This window comes from Anolis sagrei, chromosome 3 (genome assembly GCF_037176765.1).
Source record: "Anolis sagrei isolate rAnoSag1 chromosome 3, rAnoSag1.mat, whole genome shotgun sequence".
NCBI classification, from domain to species: domain Eukaryota; kingdom Metazoa; phylum Chordata; class Lepidosauria; order Squamata; family Dactyloidae; genus Anolis; species Anolis sagrei.
Window position 1 is genome coordinate 237,169,223 of NC_090023.1, and position 19,228 is coordinate 237,188,450.

General features: G+C 40.3%; 1 protein-coding gene across 3 annotated transcripts in view; it reads left to right on the forward strand.

Annotated features, from left to right (window-relative positions):
* The first annotated feature begins 5,323 nt into the window (after window positions 1-5,323).
* The window catches only part of PLS1 (plastin 1), a 72,071-nt gene continuing 58,166 nt past the window's right edge, over window positions 5,324-19,228 (forward strand). Inside the window, exon 1 of one of the 3 annotated variants that reach the window (XM_060767784.2) lies at window positions 5,324-5,503. The gene's annotated coding sequence lies outside the window, so the exon portion shown is untranslated. Of the gene's footprint in view, window positions 5,504-17,677; window positions 17,700-19,228 lie in introns of those variants that run through there. The other 2 variants (XM_060767787.2, XM_060767786.2) reach the window with 2 other exon arrangements.

A 19,228-nucleotide genomic window follows, 5' to 3' on the forward strand; every position in this document is an offset into this window, starting at 1 on the left:
GCTGAGAGAGTGTGACTTCCAAGAAGTTCAAACCCTGGGCTGGAATCATTGGGTGTGTCCACACTTTGTTATTAATGCAGTTTGACCCCACTTTAGCTTCCCTGGCTCAATGCTATGAAACTCTGGGATTTGGTGAGGCACCCTGGCTCTTTGGCAGGGAAGGCTAAAGGCCTTCCAAAATGACAATGTCCATGATTCCATAGCATTGAGCCATATGGCAGTTCAAGCGGCATCAAACTGCATTCATTCTTACAGTGTGGACATATCCCAGATCAGATTGCATCCATACAAATCTGTACTGCCTCATCAAGAGTTAAACCCCCATGTCATCACATTAGTGGCAGAATCTTATTATTATTATTAGCGTATCTGTACAAAGAAAAGTGGATTTTCTTCTTTTTCTTTTCCATTTCCTCTGCTGAAATTTCGATACAGAAAATACAAGACAAAGTATCAAAAGAAGGCCTTGAACTCGCATTGTGTGGAGGGGGAAGACGAGGACGGGAATGATTAAACACTGATGGGCAGAGGAGAGCCAATCTGGAGGGTGATTTCCTGCTTCATGTCTGAGTGCTGAGGCCCCATCTATACTGACCATTTAATACAGTTTGAAGACAGATTCAAACTTTGGTGGCCAGACAACAAACTCCCACAAAACCTTGTGAGAGAAAGCCTTTAATACGCAGCAGTACTCTGTGGTTTGTGTAATTACCATCCAGTTCTCAAACTGATGCTAGGAATTCCTATGTAATAATTGGCACAGCTAAACCATTTTCTTCAATGCTGGTTTCAAACTGCATTAAATGGTCAGTGTAGATGGGGTCTGAGACGGAAAGCAGCTTTCAGCAGCCGGCATCCTGAAAATAAATTGCTTTAACACACATCACACCACTTTCTGTCATTCTTGTGCATCGATATATATTACGTTGTGGTATCTAGGAAAGCTGAAGAAAGTGTGCATCCACACTGTAGATTTAATGCAGTTTGACCCCACTTTAACTGCCATGGCTCAGTTCTGTAGAGTCATGAGAGCTATAGAAGTTCTTATAAGTTCTTTAACCTTCTCTGTCAAAGAGTGCTGATGCATAACTAAACTACAAATCCCATGGTTCCTTAGCAATGAGCCGTGGCAGTTCAAGTGATGTTAAACTGCATTAATTTGACAGTGTAGATGCACCCACAGAGTGTTTATTTGGCAATGTTTTTGACAGCATGCATTTGGATTTGCTCAGTCTGTGCAGAATATAATGTATGAATCAAATGCAAAACATACACTAGAATTGTATATATATTTTCCAACCAGAGAAGTCAGCTATAGCAGAACACTTGATGAACCAACCTGGACACAGGATATTATTTGAGAACACAGAAATGCTGGACCACTCTAAGAATTACCATGTCAGAGTCCCCAGAGAAACCACTGAAATCCACAAGTACGTGGAAAATGTCAACAGAAGGGAGGATACAATGAAAATGAACAAAATCTAGCTACCAATATTAAAAAAAACACCAGAATCATGCTGCAAGTGAGAATGTCCCCAATTAAGGACCTTCTCACGACGCCTGAGGCACTCCAAGTGGCCAGCTTCTGGTCAAAGGACATTTAGCCTAATGCCAAGTTTTCAACTTTGTATTTTTAAATATATTATAACTGTACCCTCAATTCGCTTCTGACACTATAAATAAATAAGACAGTAAATAATGAATCCCACTCAGAAACAGGAGAACTCCAGACAGCAAGCAATCAAGTGCCAGTTAACACCTCCCAAACAAAGGATGTCCCCAGACAGCAACAACTAGGCTTTGCAGCTGCAAGGCTACTCAATGCTAATCATAGAATCATAGAATCAAGAGTTAGAAGAGACCTCATGGGCCACCCAGTCCAACCCCCTGCCAAGAAGCAGGAATGTTGCATTCAAATCACCCCTGACCAGCCTCTGTTTAAAAGCTTCCAAAGAAGGAACCTCCATCACACTCTGGGGCAGAGAGTTCCACTGCTGAATGGCTCTCACAGTCAGGAAGTTCTTCCTCATGTTCAGATGGCATCTCCTCTCCTGTAGTTTGAAGCCATTGTTCCGCATCCTAGTCTCCAAGGAAGCAGAAAACAAGCTTGCTCCCTCCTCCCTGTGGCTTCCTCTCACATATTTATACATGGCTATCATATCTCCTCTCAGCCTTCTCTTCTTCAGGCTAAACATGCCCAGCTCCTTAAGCTGCTCCTCATAGGGCTTGTTCTCCAGACCCTTGATCATTTTAGTTGCCCTCCTCTGGACACATTCCAGCTTGTCAATATCTCTCTTGAATTGTGGTGCCCAGAATTGGACACAATATTCCAGGTGTGGTCTAACCAAAGCGGAATAGAGGGGTAGCATTACTTCCCTAGATCTAGACACTATGCTCCTATTGATGCAGGCCAAAATCCCATTGGCTTTTTTTGCCGCCACATCACATTGTTGGCTCATGTTTAACTTGTTGTCCACAAAGACTCCAATATCTTTTTCACACGTACTGCTCTCGAGCCAGGCGTCCCCCGTTCTGTATCTTTGCATTTCGTTTTTCCTGCCAAAGTGGAGTATCTTGCCTTTTGTCACTGTTGAACTTCATTTTGTTAGTTTCGGCCCATCTCTCTAATCTGTCAAGATCGTTTTGAATCCTGCTCCTGTCCTCTGGAGTATTGGCTATCCCTCCCAATTTGGTGTCGTCTGCAAACTTGATGATCATGCCTTCTAGCCCTTCATCTAAGTCATTAATAAAGATGTTGAACAGGATCAAGCTGGCAAAACAAACAAACAAATCTTGATTGCGGCCGGAAAGGTAAAGGTTTCCCCTGACGTTAAATCTAGTTTTGTTCTTTCTCTAATCTTGGACAGTTCACAAACACACACACACACACACACATATATACACACACCCCATTTGCCTCGTTTGCAACAGACCTCTGAACAAACATCTGAGAATGCCTGTCATAGATACATGGAAAGGTACTGGAACATGGCCCTGCAGCCCAAAAACCTCACAGCAACCCATTTACAAAGCCAATGTTACATACATACAAATGTACCTTCTTATTATTATTATTATTATTATTATTTCTAAACAGTAAAGCACAACACATGCAAACATTTACATAACCAATACTACACACACACACAAGTATCTGTATTATTGTTGTTGTTATTGTTACCAAACAGTGAACATGCATGCAAATATTCAGAAAGTCAATACTGCACTGTTAAGCATTTAAAGTACTTTTAATTTTAGAAGGGATTTAAACCCACTAAAAGAAACCAGTAAAGTCAACAACAAAACACAGTTTTTGGGCTGTATGGCCATGTTCGGGCTGTATGGTCATGTTTCTTAGTTTCCAACAGACTTCACAACCTCTGAGGATGCCTGCCATAGATGCAGGCGAAACGTCAGGAGACAATGCTTCTGGAACATGACCATACAGCCCGAAAAACTCACAGCAACCCAGTGATTCTGGCCATGAAAGCCTTAACAACACAACAAAACAAAACAAAAACAAAAAACCAGCAGCCACATCTCTATTTATTTATTTCCTACATTTATATGCCACCCTCCTCACCCTGATGGGGACTTAGAGCAGCTTACAAGATGTATGTGTGTGTGTGTGTATATATATATATATATATATATATATACACACACACACTCACACACATATACAACATATTATATTATTAGCATAATACAATATCAGTAGTATATATTACTATATTGTAATATACCATTATATTGTAACATTATTAGTAATTATTATTAGTATTTTATTATTAACTATATTTATATCCTGCGCTTCTCACCCTGAAGGGGACTCAGAGCGGCTTACAGATTATGGCAAAATTCAATGCCTCATTATACATACAAATAATATAACATATCAAATTATAAAACAGTTAAAACATCCAAATGCAATAAAACAATAAAATAGTAATATTACATGTAATATAAAATATATAATTATAATTATAATATTGTATTAATATTATTAGTATTATATTGTATTACATTGCAATATTATCAATATTATATGTATATACAATATATTATATTATAGGGTTGTAGGTTTTTTCGGGCTATATGGCCATGGTCTAGAGGCATTCTCTCCTGACGTTTCGCCTGCATCTATGGCAAGCATCCTCAGAGGTAGTGAGGTCTGTTGGAACTAGGAAAAAGGGTTTATATATCTGTGGAATGACCAGGGTGAGACAAAGGACTTTTGTCTGCTGGAGCTAGGTGTGAATGTTTAAACTGATCACCTTGATTAGCATTTGATTGCCTGGCAGTGCCCGGAGCAATCTTTTGTTGAGAGGCCATTAGATGTCCCTGTCTGTTTCCTCTCTGTTGTTGTATATTATATTATAAGTAAAGCACAGGAGACAAGATGGGACTGTTTCCTGCCCCCCTCTCTCTTCACATCTCTACCTTCAAATCAATACACTTTGACACCCTTTTAATTGCCATGGCTATTAAATGCTATGGGATGTTTAGATCTGTAGTTTTACAAGGGCTTTCTCCTTTACCTGCCAAGGAGTGCTAGTGTCTGGTAAAAAAAAACAAAACTCCCATTATTCTTATACATAGCATTAAGCCCTGGAAAGCAGTTCAAGTGGCGTTAAAACTGTGCTAAATGTACAGTGTGTAGATATTGACAAGCTGGAATGTGTCCAGAGGAGGGCGACTAAAAAGATCAAAGGTCTGGAGAACAAGCCCTATGAGGAGCGGCTTAAGGAGCTGGGCATGTTTAGCCTGAAGTAGAGAAGGCTGAGAGGGGATATGATAGCCATGTATAAATATGTGAGAGGAAGCCACAGGGAGGAGGGAGCAAGCTTGTTTTCTGCTTCCCTGGAGACTAGGATGCGGAACAATGGCTTCAAACTACAAGAGAGGAGATTCCATGTGAACAGGAGGAAGAACTTCCTGACTGTGAGAGCTGTTCAGCAGTGGAACTCTCTGCCCCGGAATGTGGTGGAGGCTCCTTCTTTGGAAGCTTTTAAACAGAGGCTGGATGGCCATCTGTCAGGGGTGATTTGAATGCAATATTCCTGCTTCTTGGCAGGGGGTTGGACTGGATGGCCCATGAGGTCTCTTCCAACTCTTTGATTCTATGATTCTATGTCAACTGATGGCACCCCATGTAAACTGATTGCAGAATTGAAGGATTTCTTTGGACCCTTCAATGGGAAGCCCCTGATGATCTCTCCCCCTCCCTTCTCCCAGCTGCAGAGAGCGGGGTTCTGAGCCCGCCTCCCCTCCGCGATGGTCCATGGAGATTGACTCGCGCGGCTGTCACTCAGCGATGCGGCCGGCTGCAGGTGCCCTGCCTGCCTCCTGCTCTTGGAGGATCTCAGTGGAGCCCCGCCTGCCGCCGGAGCCACAGCGCGAGAGAGACCCTGCTCGGGTTGTGGTTGCAGCAGCAGCAGCAGCAAAGGCAGCAGCAAAGGCAGGTGCAAGGAGGCATCCAGCCCCTGCTGGGTCACAGGTACCTTTATTTCCCCCCTGCATCACCCCTTCCTTCTTTCAAAGCAAGCAAGGAAGCCTGATCATCATGACAGGTGTAATTTTTTTTAGGTGCTTGGAAACTTTTGTGCGTTTTGTTTTGCTGTCTTGGGTATTATCTACCTACACTGTAGAATTAATGCAGTTTGACACCGCTGGGCTGCTATGGATCTATCATACAGTTTAGCTAGCATTAATGCAGCTCTGCTCTGCTTTCAACGCCAGGGTTGAATGCCATGGGATCTTGGGAGTTGTAGTTTTACAAGTCCATGCTGGGCTGCCACAGCTCAATGGCGGGGAATCCTAGGATGTGTAGTTTTACAAGGTCTAAGAGTGCTGGTGCCTCGGCAAACCACAACTCCCAGGATTCCATCGGCATTGACCCAGGGCAGCTCAAGTGGTGTCAAACTGTATTAATATATTGGGTGTATCTATCAAGAATTATTGCAGTTTGACACTGCTTGGGCTGCTTTAAATGCCAGGGTTGAATGCCATGGGATCTTGGGAGTTGTAGTTTTACAAGTCCATGCTGGGCTGCCACAGCTCAATGGCGGGGAATCCTAGGATGTGTAGTTTTACAAGGTCTAAGAGTGCTGGTGCCTCGGCAAACCACAACTCCCAGGATTCCATCGGCATTGACCCAGGGCAGCTCAAGTGGTGTCAAACTGTATTAATATATTGGGTGTATCTATCAAGAATTATTGCAGTTTGACACTGCTTGGGCTGCTTTAAATGCCAGGGTTGAATGCCATGGGATCTTGGGAGTTGTAGTTTTACAAGTCCATGCTGGGCTGCCACAGCTCAATGGCGGGGAATCCTAGGATGTGTAGTTTTACAAGGTCTAAGAGTGCTGGTGCCTCAGCAAACCACAACTCCCAGGATTCCATCGGCATTGAGCCAGGGCAGCTCAAGTGGTGTCAAACTGTATTAATATATTGGGTGTATCTATCAAGAATTATTGCAGTTTGACACTGCTTGGGCTGCTTTAAATGCCAGGGTTGAATGCCAAGGGATTTTGGGAGTTGTAGTTTTACAAGTCCATGCTGGGCTGCCACAGCTCAATGGTAGGGAATCCTAGGACGTGTAGTTTTACAAGGTCTAAAAGTGCTGGTGCCTCAGCAAACTACAACTCCCAGGATTCCATCTGCATTGAGCCAGGGCAGCTCAAGTGGTGTCAAACTGCATTGATATCTTGGGTGTATTTGTCTACACTGTAGAATTAATGCAGTTTGACACCGCTTGGACTGCTATCGAATGCCGTATGGATGAGTAGATAGAATTATTCATCTTGGACCTGCTTTTAATTCCAGGGTTGAATGCCATAGGATCTTGGGAGTTGTAGTTTTACAAGTCCATGCTGGGCTGCCACAGCTCAGTGGTAAATTTCTAATGGAAAATTACAATCTTTATATGTTAGACTCTCAGTTACTGGAACTCAAGCAACCAGAATTCTCAAGTGACCAGCAAGAAAATAGATGAAATACAACTTTACAAAACAAAACAACAACACACACACAGTAAAACAGTTTCATGTTCAGTTTGTCTTTATTTTAATTTGCTTCTAACTGTATTAATATTGGGTTGCTGTGAGTTTTCCTAGGCTGTATGACTATGTTCTACAAGCATTCTCTCCTGACATTTCGCCTACATCTATGGCAGGCATCCTCAGGAAACTAGGAAAATGGGCTTTATATATCTGTGGAATCCCCAGGGTGGGAGAAATAACTCTTGTCTGTTTGAGGTACATGTGAATGTTGCAAATGGCCACCTTGATTAAGATTGAATAGCCCTGCAGCTTCAAAGCCTGGCTGCTTCCTGCCTGGGGGAATCTTTTGTTGGGAGGTGTTAGCTGGCCCTGATTGAATCTTGTCTGGCATTCCTCTGCTTTTTGAGTGTTGCTCTTTATTTACTGTCCTTTCTATGGAAATTGTCAGCATGCTTGTGTATTTCAATGGCTTCTTTGTGTAGTCTGTCATGGTGGTTGTTAGTGTGGTCCAGCATTTCTGAAGTCAGTCATAGCAGAGCATCCGATGAACCAACCTGGACACAGCATATTATTTGAGAACACAGAAATGCTGGACCACTCTAACAACCACCATGTCAGATTACACAGAGAAGCCAATGAAATCCACAAAACACGTGGAGGAGGAAACCATGAAAATGAACAAAATCTGGCTACCAGTATTTTAAAAACTCTAAAATCAGGACAAAGAATAAAGAGCAATGCTCAAAAAGCAGGGGAATTCCAGACAAGAATCAATCAGGACCAGCTAACAAATCCCAAAAAAGGATCCCCCAGGCAGCAACCATCAAGCCTTTGAAGCTGCAAGGCCATTGAATGCTAATCAAGGTGGCCATTTGCAACATTCACACTTGTCTCAAGTAGACAAGAGTTCTTCCACCCTGGACATAATTCCACAGATATATAAACACCACTTGCCTAGTTTCCAAAAAACCTCTCAAACGCTGAGGATGTCTGCCATAGATGTGGGTAAAACGTCAGGAGAGAATGCTTCCGAAACATGGCCATACAGCCTGAAAGACTCACAATAATCCAGTTATTCTGGCCATGAAAACCTTCAGCAACACAATGTATTAATATTAATAGCAAATCAATATAGAGTTTATGATATTGCATGGGGGTATATACGAGGTAGTATTAGTTAGACCTATTTTTTAATAGTAACTCTCAAAAAACCAGAAGCTACATTTACCTGGAATCTAGCAATCTCCGGTTAACAGAGAGTCTACTGTATTTTGAATTTAACATAATTTGCAGACATTGCTTGTTACCACGTGAAGGCAAATCTGAAATGCATTGCTCAGCATATATGCTAATATTGGTGCCAATTTCCTCAATGCTAGGGCAGGTTTTTTAGGGTTTTGCAGAATGAACAGCACAATCTGTAATATGCTTACTTAGACGAAAGCTCCATTGAATTCAAGGTATTTATTCCTCGATCATATATTTAGGATTATTGATGACGATAGCCATTTTTTAGTTCTGTTTCTCAAGGCTATGATATGTTCTTTGGATAGAGCAGCATTTCTCAACCTGGGGGTCAGGACCCTTTGGGAGGGAGGTCACAAGAGGGTGTCAGAGGGGCTGCCAAAGACCATCAGAAAATACAGTATTTTCTGTTGGTCATTGGGGTTATGTGTGGAAAGTTTGGCCCAATTTTATCGTCAGTGGGGTTCAGAATGCTCTTCGATTATAGGTGAACTATAAATCCCAGCAACTACAACTCCCAATTGCAAGGTCTATTTTCCCTAAACTCCACCAGTGTTCACATTTGGGCATATTATTGAGTATTCATGCCAAGTTAGGTCCAGATCCATCATTGTTTGAGTCCACAGTGCTCTCTGGATGTAGGTGAACTACAACTCACAAACTCAAGGACAAGGCCCACCAAACCCTTCCAGTATTTTCCGTTGGCTATGTTCTGTGTGTCAAGTTTGGTTCAGTTCCATCATTGGTGGAGCTCAGAATGCTCTTTGATTGTAAGTGAACTACAACTCCCAGCAACTACAACTCCCAAATGAGAAAATCAATCCCTCTCCAAGCCCACCAAATTTGGATGTATCTGGTATTGTGCCAACTTTGGTCCAGTGAATGAAAATACATCCTGCATATCAGATATTTACATTATGATTCATAACAGTAGCAAAAGTACAGTTATGAAGTAGCAACGAAAATAATGTTATGTTTGGGGGTCAACACAACATGAGGAACTGTATTAAGGGGTCGCAGCATTAGGAAGGTTGAGAAACACTAGGATAGAGAGATTACCAATTCACTTTCATTCAATACATGGTTACCCCCCAGACATTTTCTTTCCCTTTCACAAAATATGCCCGTCTCAGTGGATTCGAGTATATTTATTCATGCTTTGAAAGATAAAAAAGTGTTGCTGAGATAATGTGAAAGAACTGGGACATTTCAAGGCTTCCAAGCACGACATTATCTTTTCTCCTCTTCTTTTTTTGCCATGTGTCTGATACTTGAAGAGAAAATTAGCACTGTATAACCTCAGGACCTACCTTGAGGCTTATTGTGTCAGATAGGAAGGGAACAGAATGAAAAATTAATGCCGTGCCACTGACTGGAGTTCACCAGTATTAATGCATGCTGGAAATTCTCAGATATCCCTATTGTTTTCTGCAGAATTTAAATCCTATCTAACATATTGCTAGAACTTAACCAGGTAGTGTTCCAAATGTCAGCTGATAGCACATTGTGAGAGTTGATACCGTTTGAAGGTGAATTGCCTCCCCAAAAGTTATGGAAGTTTGTGCTGGGTCTGGAGAGGGTCTGAATTCTTTCTTAGCCCTGCTTCTACACCGTTTAGGTATGTGTATTGTCATAGGCTTCCATGGCCAGAATCAATGGGTTGTTGTGTGATTTCCGGGCTGTATGACCATATTCCAGAAGCATTCTCTCCTGATGTTTCGCCCGCATCTGTGGCAGGCATCCTCAGAGGTTGTGAGGTCCTCACAACCTCTGAGGATGTCTGCCATAGATGCAGGCGAAACGTCAGGAGAGAATGTTTCTGGTGGAATATGGTCATACAGGCCGGAAGACACACAACAACCCAGTTAAGGTCTGGACGCAAATTGCTTGTTCACCTATCACGGCAATAAACGCTCAGCTGATTCTCAGCACTGAGATGATTCAATAAGAAATTCCTTTTTCTACAACCTTTTTTATTTCCATATGTTGTTCTAACATAATTCAAAGCATGCTATAAATACAGGCAATTATGACAAACTCAAGGCTGGCCTTTAAAACTACCTGTTGCTGATTTTCTTGGGTGGGTGTTTAGTTCTTCTGAAATATTTAATCAGGTGCATCTGCACCAGGCATGGGCAAACTTGGGCCGTCCAGTTGTTTTGGACTTCAGCTCCCACAGGAATTGTGGGAGTTGAAGTCCAAAACACCTGGAGGGCTCAAGGTTGCCCATGCCTGATCTACACCATAGAATTAATGCAGTTTTACACTAACTGTTGTGGCTCAATACTATGGAATTCTGGAATCTGTAGTTTTACCAGGTCTGTAGCCTTCTCTGCTAGAGAATTCTAGTGCCTAACCAAACTGCAACACCCAGGATTCCATAGCATTGAGTCATAGCAGATAAAGTGGGGTTAAACTGCATTAATTCTACAGTGCAGAAACACCCAAGGACATATCATTCATATATCTTTCTGGAATATTTACAGCATGCCAGATATACCCGAGTATAAGCCAACCCTAATATAATCCGAGACACCAGATTTTAGCAGAAAAAACTGGGGAAACTTATTGACTTGAGTATTAGCTGAGGGTGGAAAATGCAGCAGGCATTGGTAAATTTCAAAATAAAACTAAGTATCAATCCAAGTATATTAATTGAGGCATCGTAGGTTAAATGTTTTTTTAGTATTTACATAAAATTGTAATTTAAGATACAACTGTCCAACTCTGATTAAACCATTATTCTAACCTTCTTCAATGTAAATGTGCTTATGTGTCCTTCCAATAATAATAATAATAATAATAATAATAATAGAGTAAAATAATAAATGTAATAAAATTGAGTAAAATAATGGAAATGTAATAATAATAATAAATAGAATAAAATAATAAATGTAATCAAAATAACAGTGTAAAATAAATAAATAACTTTAACTCAAGTATAAGTCGAGGGGGCTTTTTCAACCTAAAAAAGGGCTGAAAAACTAGGCTTATACTCTAGTATATACGGTATATCTCCTGTCCAGTACGTGGCAAAGCCAAGCAGGTGCATTAGGTGCTGCATATGCTCTCTTCCTAAAATGTGTGTAAATAATAAAACAGAAACAAGTGGCTAAAATGAGAACATATATAGATAGAAGTACGGTATATAACACTTAATTGTATACTCAATCAATTCAGGAAAAATAATAATTTGCAGGTTTCCATCCAAACCACCCTTGTTCCCTTCTCCCCCATGGGATTTAATAGCTATTTGTACTGTAGTCTTCTCAGATTGAAAGTGAGTTTATGTGAAATTGAATAAACTCCACTTATTCAAGGGCTATTTGTACAGAAGCACAGATTGTAAGTATTGCTTATTTTAATGTCTTCTACGTAGTTAAAATGTTTTATCACTGACATTTTCTAGATAATCGCGATTTCTCCAAGCCTTATAATTTAGTCAAAGAAATATAGGCAAGAGCTGCCGTCAATTTAGGGGAATATTGGCAACCATACTCAGGAAGCTGACTTAAAATGTGTTACGTTGAGTGTTATAGTGCTGGTTTTTAACAGAGGAGAATAGGGAAGTTCACCCAGGCATGGCCAAGGAGGAGTGAAGGCAATAAAATGTAAAAGTTCACAAGGGAACTAACAAGCACATGTATTCACACAGGTTGTGATTCAAATGTCTTTGCTGTATGGGCGCTGTGGCATTCTTGATACCAACGTGACCAATACCTGTTGTGTCCATATATGGCAATGTGAGTGAGAGCCTACCTATCTGTCTCGGTAACTCACCTTTGATCAGCTGCTTGTTTTTATCTGCTCAGGATAAACTGTCACCTCTCTTTCTCTTGGACCTTGTAACAATAAAGTGAAAGGAAGTTCTGGTGCCTTCCTCCCCTATAACACACATTTTTATTCACGCAGTTAAAACCAAATTGTGCTGTTGGTCAGAGCCCTGAAACAAAACCGTCCATCATAAATAAGACCGTGATATAAATAGAAGTTTTCAGCCAATAAATTAGCTACATGGGTACGAATGAGAACGAAGGAATTTGAAGGAGAATGGGCGATGACGAATTATCGAGAAGGATCATATTGTTCCATGAAGTCTGCACTAGTCACGACAATTGTGTTGGCAGGTTTTCAGAAGAACAATAAGGGACAATTGAAATTCATAATATGTGGGATTGGCAACCAGAAGTAGCTACTAATAACTTTGTATTCTACCTAAATACTAAAAAAACCCTGCTGAAATATGACTATATCCCCACTGTCTATATGTAATAGTATAACAAAGTTAGTAAAAAATGCTTTTTAGAATACAGCTCCTACAATGCTAGTTATCTTGACTGGGGAATCTTGGGATTATAGGTAAAGGTTTCCACTTGGCATTAAGTCTAGTCATGGCTTCAAACTATAGTAAAGGAGATTCCACCCGAACATGAGGAAGAACTTCCTGACTGTGAGAGCTGTTCAGTAGTGGAACTCTCTGCCCCAGAGTGTGGTGGAGGCTCCTTCTTTGGAGGCTTTTAAACAGAGGCTGGATGGCCATCTGTCAGGGGTGCTTTCAGTGAGATTTTCCTGCTTCTTGGCAGGGGTTGGACTGGATGGCCCATGAGGTCTCTTCCAACTCTTTGATTCTATGATTCTATGATTCTAGGGGGTGGTGCTCATCTCCATTTCTAAGCTGCCGTTGTCTGTAGACACCTCCAAGGTCATGTGGCCGGCATGACTGCATGGAGCACCGTTACCTTCCCGCTGAAGCAGTATCTCTTGATTTACTCACATTTAGATGTTTTTGAACTGCTAGGTTGACAGAAGCTGGGGCAAACAGCGGGAGCTCACCTTGCTCCCCAGATTTGAACCGCTAACCTTTTGGTCAACAAGTTCAGCAGCTGCGCCACCAAGAGCTGTAGTACACACAAAAACTTTCCAGAACTTTGAAACTGGATTGGTGTTTAGATTCTGATCATTTGGATTGTTAGAAACATGTTGTTGATGCCTACCTTAACTAAGGGTTCAACTTTTAATATAATTACAAACAGTGAATATACACTTTTATGTGTTGTGCTTGACTGCTAAATTTGCAAATACATTCAGTCAGGCTTGGAAAAGGATTTATATAAATCATGCCACCACTTTTTATCCTTAAATTAACTAAGAATTATCTTGATCGGTGACTTTTTTATTTAATTGTTTTTTTTTCATTCACAGTGTGACTGATACTATTAATTGAAGCATTAGTTAGCTAAATGACCAACTTTACTCTGACTACAGTGCTGTTTTTGTGCAGAGAAATGCAAACAATAGTAGAACCTGCCAGAATGCAAACAATAGTAGAACCTGTCAGCTAGCCTGTACCTTATTTAACATATTACTAGCATTACTATCATTTGGTATTATTTTCTGTTGCTGATAATTCAATAATACTTCTTCTTGCCACACAGAACTCACTGAAAATGCCACTTAGGCCTATATATGTTCATTAGGAAGGTCCACTGAGTTCAATGGTTGTGCGTAATAGGATTATAGCCTGGCGGATACATGTCAAGTGCTACAGACTTCTCACACCTTGTTTGGGTCTTCAGACTCAAATAGAAGCATTGTTTTATTGGTTTTAATGGTGTATTTTTAATTTTTCTATATTTATATGTGTTAGGTTTTAGTTCACACATTGCTATGGTATTTAGTGTTAGCTGCTTTGTGTCTCCTTTGGCAGAGAAAAATTGGGGTATAAATATATATAAGGTAAAAGTAAAGGTTTCCCTTTGACATTAAGTCTAGTCGTGTCTGTCTCTGGGGGAGAGTGCTCATTTCCATTTCTAAGCCAAAGATCTGGCGTTATCCATAGACACCTCCAAGATCATATGGGCCAGCATGACTGCATGAAACACCGTTACCTTCCCGCCTAAGTGGTACCAATTGATCTACTCACTTTTGCATGTTTTCAAACTGCTAGGTTGGCAGAAGCTGGGGCTAGCAGCGGGAGCTCACTCTGCTCCCTGGATTTAAACCACCAACCTTTTGGTTAGCAATTTCAGTGGTTTAACCCGCTGCACCACTGGGAGCTCCATAAATATGCATACATATTAATAATATCTAAATAATAATAATATTATTATGTTATAAATACATATAATAATAACAATGTTAGTGGCCCTGGGAAATTAAGCTGGGATTGACAGTAAATGCTACAAACCCTCATGGAAGCTTCTGGGGGAGGCTGAAAACAGTGGAAGGAACAGGAAACTTTCCTTCAGTCAACTTATGATCGAAGGCAATATATTTACAGTAAACATTTGAAAAAACAGACATCTACTCTCAATGTACTGCATGCTTTTTGTGTGAGTAGTGCCTCTTGGAGTTATATAAGTATTCATTATATTGTTTAAACATTGGTTCATTAAACCGTTTTTGACCCACAGTGACCTTTCCTGTAAATAGCAGCAAACCTTCAAAATAATATGTCTGCTTCCTACTGCACACTTTTCTGGCATTTCCGTATGTATGATTTATTGTGGCTATGTACATGTTCCTGAACAGAACAGACGTGATGCACTTCAGCAACTTAAGAAGAAGAGTTGGCAGTTACATAATGTCTCAGGAATAAATAATGTATAACCTTAAATGAGTTATTGTGGTTTAGATGGAGGAGTCTTTTCTCCTTAGTATTAATCCTGATATAGCTTTATTCTTATCTGCCAACAGTCTTGAGAATATAAATCTGTTGCACTGACAAAATCAGTTTTTCTAAATTAATGTAACTACCTTTTTATATACTGAGGAATGTCTATAATAATTATATATCTATATTCATCAGGAGGGCAGGGTTTACTTTGAATGTTCTATTCTGACTCATCATCGGTTTCTGATATGAATGTCAGTTAATTCTAAGAGTATATTTACCCTGCAGATTTAAACTACTTCCACCATCATTACTCCTCCCAGATGACCTTGAGAAGGGTAGCTGTGTATAGGAAGGAAATCGATAAGGACTTCTAATAGAAAATTATGAACATTTGCATACTGTGGCATCCTTTTACATCAGTGACACCCAACCTTTTTTTAGATCAAATCAATTTTTGGTCAACTTTAGATTTGGTTTGATTATCTGTGGTGCTGATTCAGAAAATTGCATTAGATAGACCACATCAGCTCTAGTTTCTGTCACAGAACATATGCCACCCAGTAGTTGCCAGCTGCTCAGCCACAGAATACCATATTTAATAAACCAGAGCTGATGTGATATATCCAATGCAATTTTCTGAATTAGCACCCCGAATAACCCCAGGAACTGGCCTAAAAACTAAGACACCAAGGCACCTCTGTTTCCAGGCGCCATATGGAACGCTCCTCTCGGGGAGGGAGAAGGAGGAGAAGCAGCAGTCAGGAGGTTTTTTGTCACACCTTTCATGGGTTGTTAGCCTCTTCCCTCCCATCATCCCTGTTGCCTTGGCACTATAAGAGGGTTTCGCAAGACCAGTTGCACTAATTGCAACAGTGTAGTAGCAGTGAGGCTCAGGACCATATTTTAGTTCTTGGGGACCACTGGTGGTCCACGGACCACAGGTTGGGAACCAATGTTGTACATGAATAAGCCCTGCTGAGTGAAATGGGATTTATTTCCAGGTATCCTGAAGGCATCAAATCTCACCTGATCTTGAAAGCTAAGGTCGGCCCTGGTTGTAATAATTGGAAAGAGGACTGTCAATGAATACCAGGTGATTTAGGGCACTGCTTCTTAAACTATGGGTCCCAACCCCAAATGGGATCAATGTTAGTTCAATGTTGGGGTCCTGAGAAGTTTTTCTGAACATCACCTAGGGGCTATTTTAATCATTTACCTGAATACGCTGTACAGGATTTACAGTGAACTTTGCATCAATGCTTTAACTATACTTCATAAAAAGGAAAATCATCTTGTTTAGCTAGCCTTGCAGATGCTGATTTGTTATTTAGTAAATGTTTGATTTTTATACCTGTTTTATATAACTATATATCCAGGGTCACATACAGATTTCTTGGACCAAAGGGGGTCCCGAATTGAAAAGTGTGAGAAGCCCTGCTGTAGACTATATTGCAGAGGTTGGAACTGGCAAAACCAACTCCAAATATTTCTTGCCTAAGTGAACCTATGAAATTCAAGGGGTTGCCATAAGTCCGCAAGTGACTTAAAAGACATGCACAGAAGTGTGCATAGCATAAAAGTTGAAGTAGTGGAGATATTACTTAAGGTGAACTAAGCAGTGCTGATCAGAATGACTGGCAAATTGTCTCTGAGCCAGAAAATTCCATGGTTGAGCTTTGGGCCAGATTCTCTGTAAACTATTGTGAAATGTTGCGATTTTTTAAAACAAAAAACCTGGTAGAGAATTATATATAATTTCCTGAGGTAGAGTGGGATAATTAATCAGTGGTTCTCAACCTTCCTAATGCCACAACTCCTTAATACAGTTCCTCATGTTGTGGTGACCCCCAACCATAAAATTATTTTGATTGCTACTTCATAACTGTAATTTTGCTACTGTTATGAATTGTCATGTAAATATATGATACACAGAATGTATTTTCTTTCATTGGACCAAATTTGGCACAAATACCCGATATGCCCAAATTTGAATTCTGGTGGAGTTGGGGGGAGATTGATTTTGTCATTTGGGAGTTGTAGTTGCTGGGATTTATAGTTCATCTACAATCAAAGAGCATTCTGAACTCCACCAACGATTGAATTGAACCAAACTTGGCACACAGAACTCCCATGACCAACAGAAAATACTGGAAGAGTTTGGTGGGCATTGACCTTGAGTTTTGAAATTGTAGTTCACCTACAATCAAAGAGCGCTGTGAACTCAAACAATGATGGATCTGACCAAACTTGGCACAAATACTCAATATGTCCAATTGTGACCACTGGTGAAGTTTGGGGAAAATAGACCTTGACATTTGGGAGTTGTAGTTGGTGGGGTTTATAGTTCACCTACAACCAAAGAGCATTCTGAATCCCATCGACGATAGAATTGGGCCTAACTTCCCACACAGAACCCCATGACCATCAGAAAATACTGTGTTTTCTGATGGTCTTTGGCAACCCCTCTGGAACCCGTCATGACTGCCCCCCAGGGTCCCAACCCCAAGGTTGAAAAACACTGGTCTAGAAGTTTGTGGCCCGGGATTGGGGCTTCAAAAGGTGACAAGGTATAATAGCAAGGGAAAGGTCATGAATATGTCTTTACCCCAAGAGTCAGGTGAGTGAAAAAACAAACATTCCATTGTTTGTGGTCTTTGAAACCCAGTGACTAGAGAAAAGGCAGTGTTTAGTTCTAAAAGAAATGCCTCTGGTTCACACCCATTTGGATATAAATGCATCTCATGAGGAAACACTTAGTTTCAGGTGAACTGGCAAAGTTTATTTAGTTATGAAGCAAAAGCACTCAGAGCAGGCTGAAGTCATTATGCTGCCGTAAGTAGAAATGAATGAGAACATGAGAGCATTAGGTGCTTGAAAAATACTTTCTTCATAAATTTTATAGAAAGAACTGGGGAGTTTTTAAAAATTAAATGAACGAGAAAGTGAAATTCACATCTTTGCAAATCTAACTAGAGTGCTTTAAAGTTGTGGTTTTGAATCCCTACATATCCAGTCATGGGTTTGGTGTTGAATAAGCATTGCTTTCACCCCAAAGAGTTTCCTCGTCTTTAACAGCTACAGTACATGGTGATTCTATACCGGTAATACATTACTAAATCTAGTTAATGCTGATGGTTGAGATTTCACCCTTTTTTATTTTTTAAAAGGAGTTTCCGTTAAAAACATCTGAATGTGAAAGAAAGTAAAACTGAGAGATTGTTCCAGATCTGAGTGATTGTTGCACCACGTGATCCAAGAGTTGGCAAAAACACTGTTAACAAAATCTGGAAAAAAATCTGTTCCTGGTTTGAAAGTGTTATTTCCTGTTTAATTGTGCAGTACTTGCTACAAAAGTAGTTGTTACACACTTCAGATACAGTACTTCATTTTTGTGCTGCCACAAACTATGAGGGTGGGTCAAAAAGTAATGCCTCCATTGCTCTAACTTTTATTTCTTTCTCAGCTGCTGGACTATCTATGCATGATATGATAGAGGTAACCTTACTCTACTGAAATAGTCTTTTCTTTTTTCTGATTGACCGATTAGAACCATGAATCGGAAGCTAAAAGAAAGAGTCGTAATTGAATTTCTGGCAAAAAAATAAGGTTGTGCACCTAAGGAAATCCATAATCGCTTGAAGAATATTTATGATTTGGGCCCTTCTGACATTTACCTGTTTGGACCTCTGAAGGACAACCTATGTGATTTCAGATTTAATGACTTGAATGACATTAAAACAGCTTTGAAATCATGGATTATGAAGCAAAACCCTGATTTTTTTTCCCAAAATTGTTTTGATGCCTGGTTTAAACAATAGCACAAATGTGTACAAAAAGATGGTGACCATGTTGAACAGTTGTTTTGCATAGAGGACAGTTCAGGCTATGATCTGTAACAACTGATGGCACGATTGACGGAGATGAGAGACAGGGCCTTCTCAGTGGTGGCCCCTCGGCTGTGGAGCTCCCTCCCTAGGGATATTAGATCAACCCTCTCCCTCCTGACCTTCCGCAAGAGAGTGGAAACATGGCTTTGTGACCAAGACTTTAGAGAACTTGTACAATAGGTAGACTTGGAACAATGTGCAATCACCATTGGAACAGCTTGGATTACGCTTGTGGATTATGTGGTTAACTCTGAATGTATTGTTTTTAAATGTCTTAATTGTTTTTAATGTACTTTTAAATTCTATTTTAATATTTATTTAAGTTGTGTTTTAAGGCATCAAATCGTTGCCTGTGTGTAAAACCACCTTGAGTCCCCTCCAGGGTAAGAAAGGTGGGGTAGAAATGTTGTAAATAAATAAATAAACAAATAAACTTCTGCTGTCATATGTTCATTCATAATGTTTTTATGACAC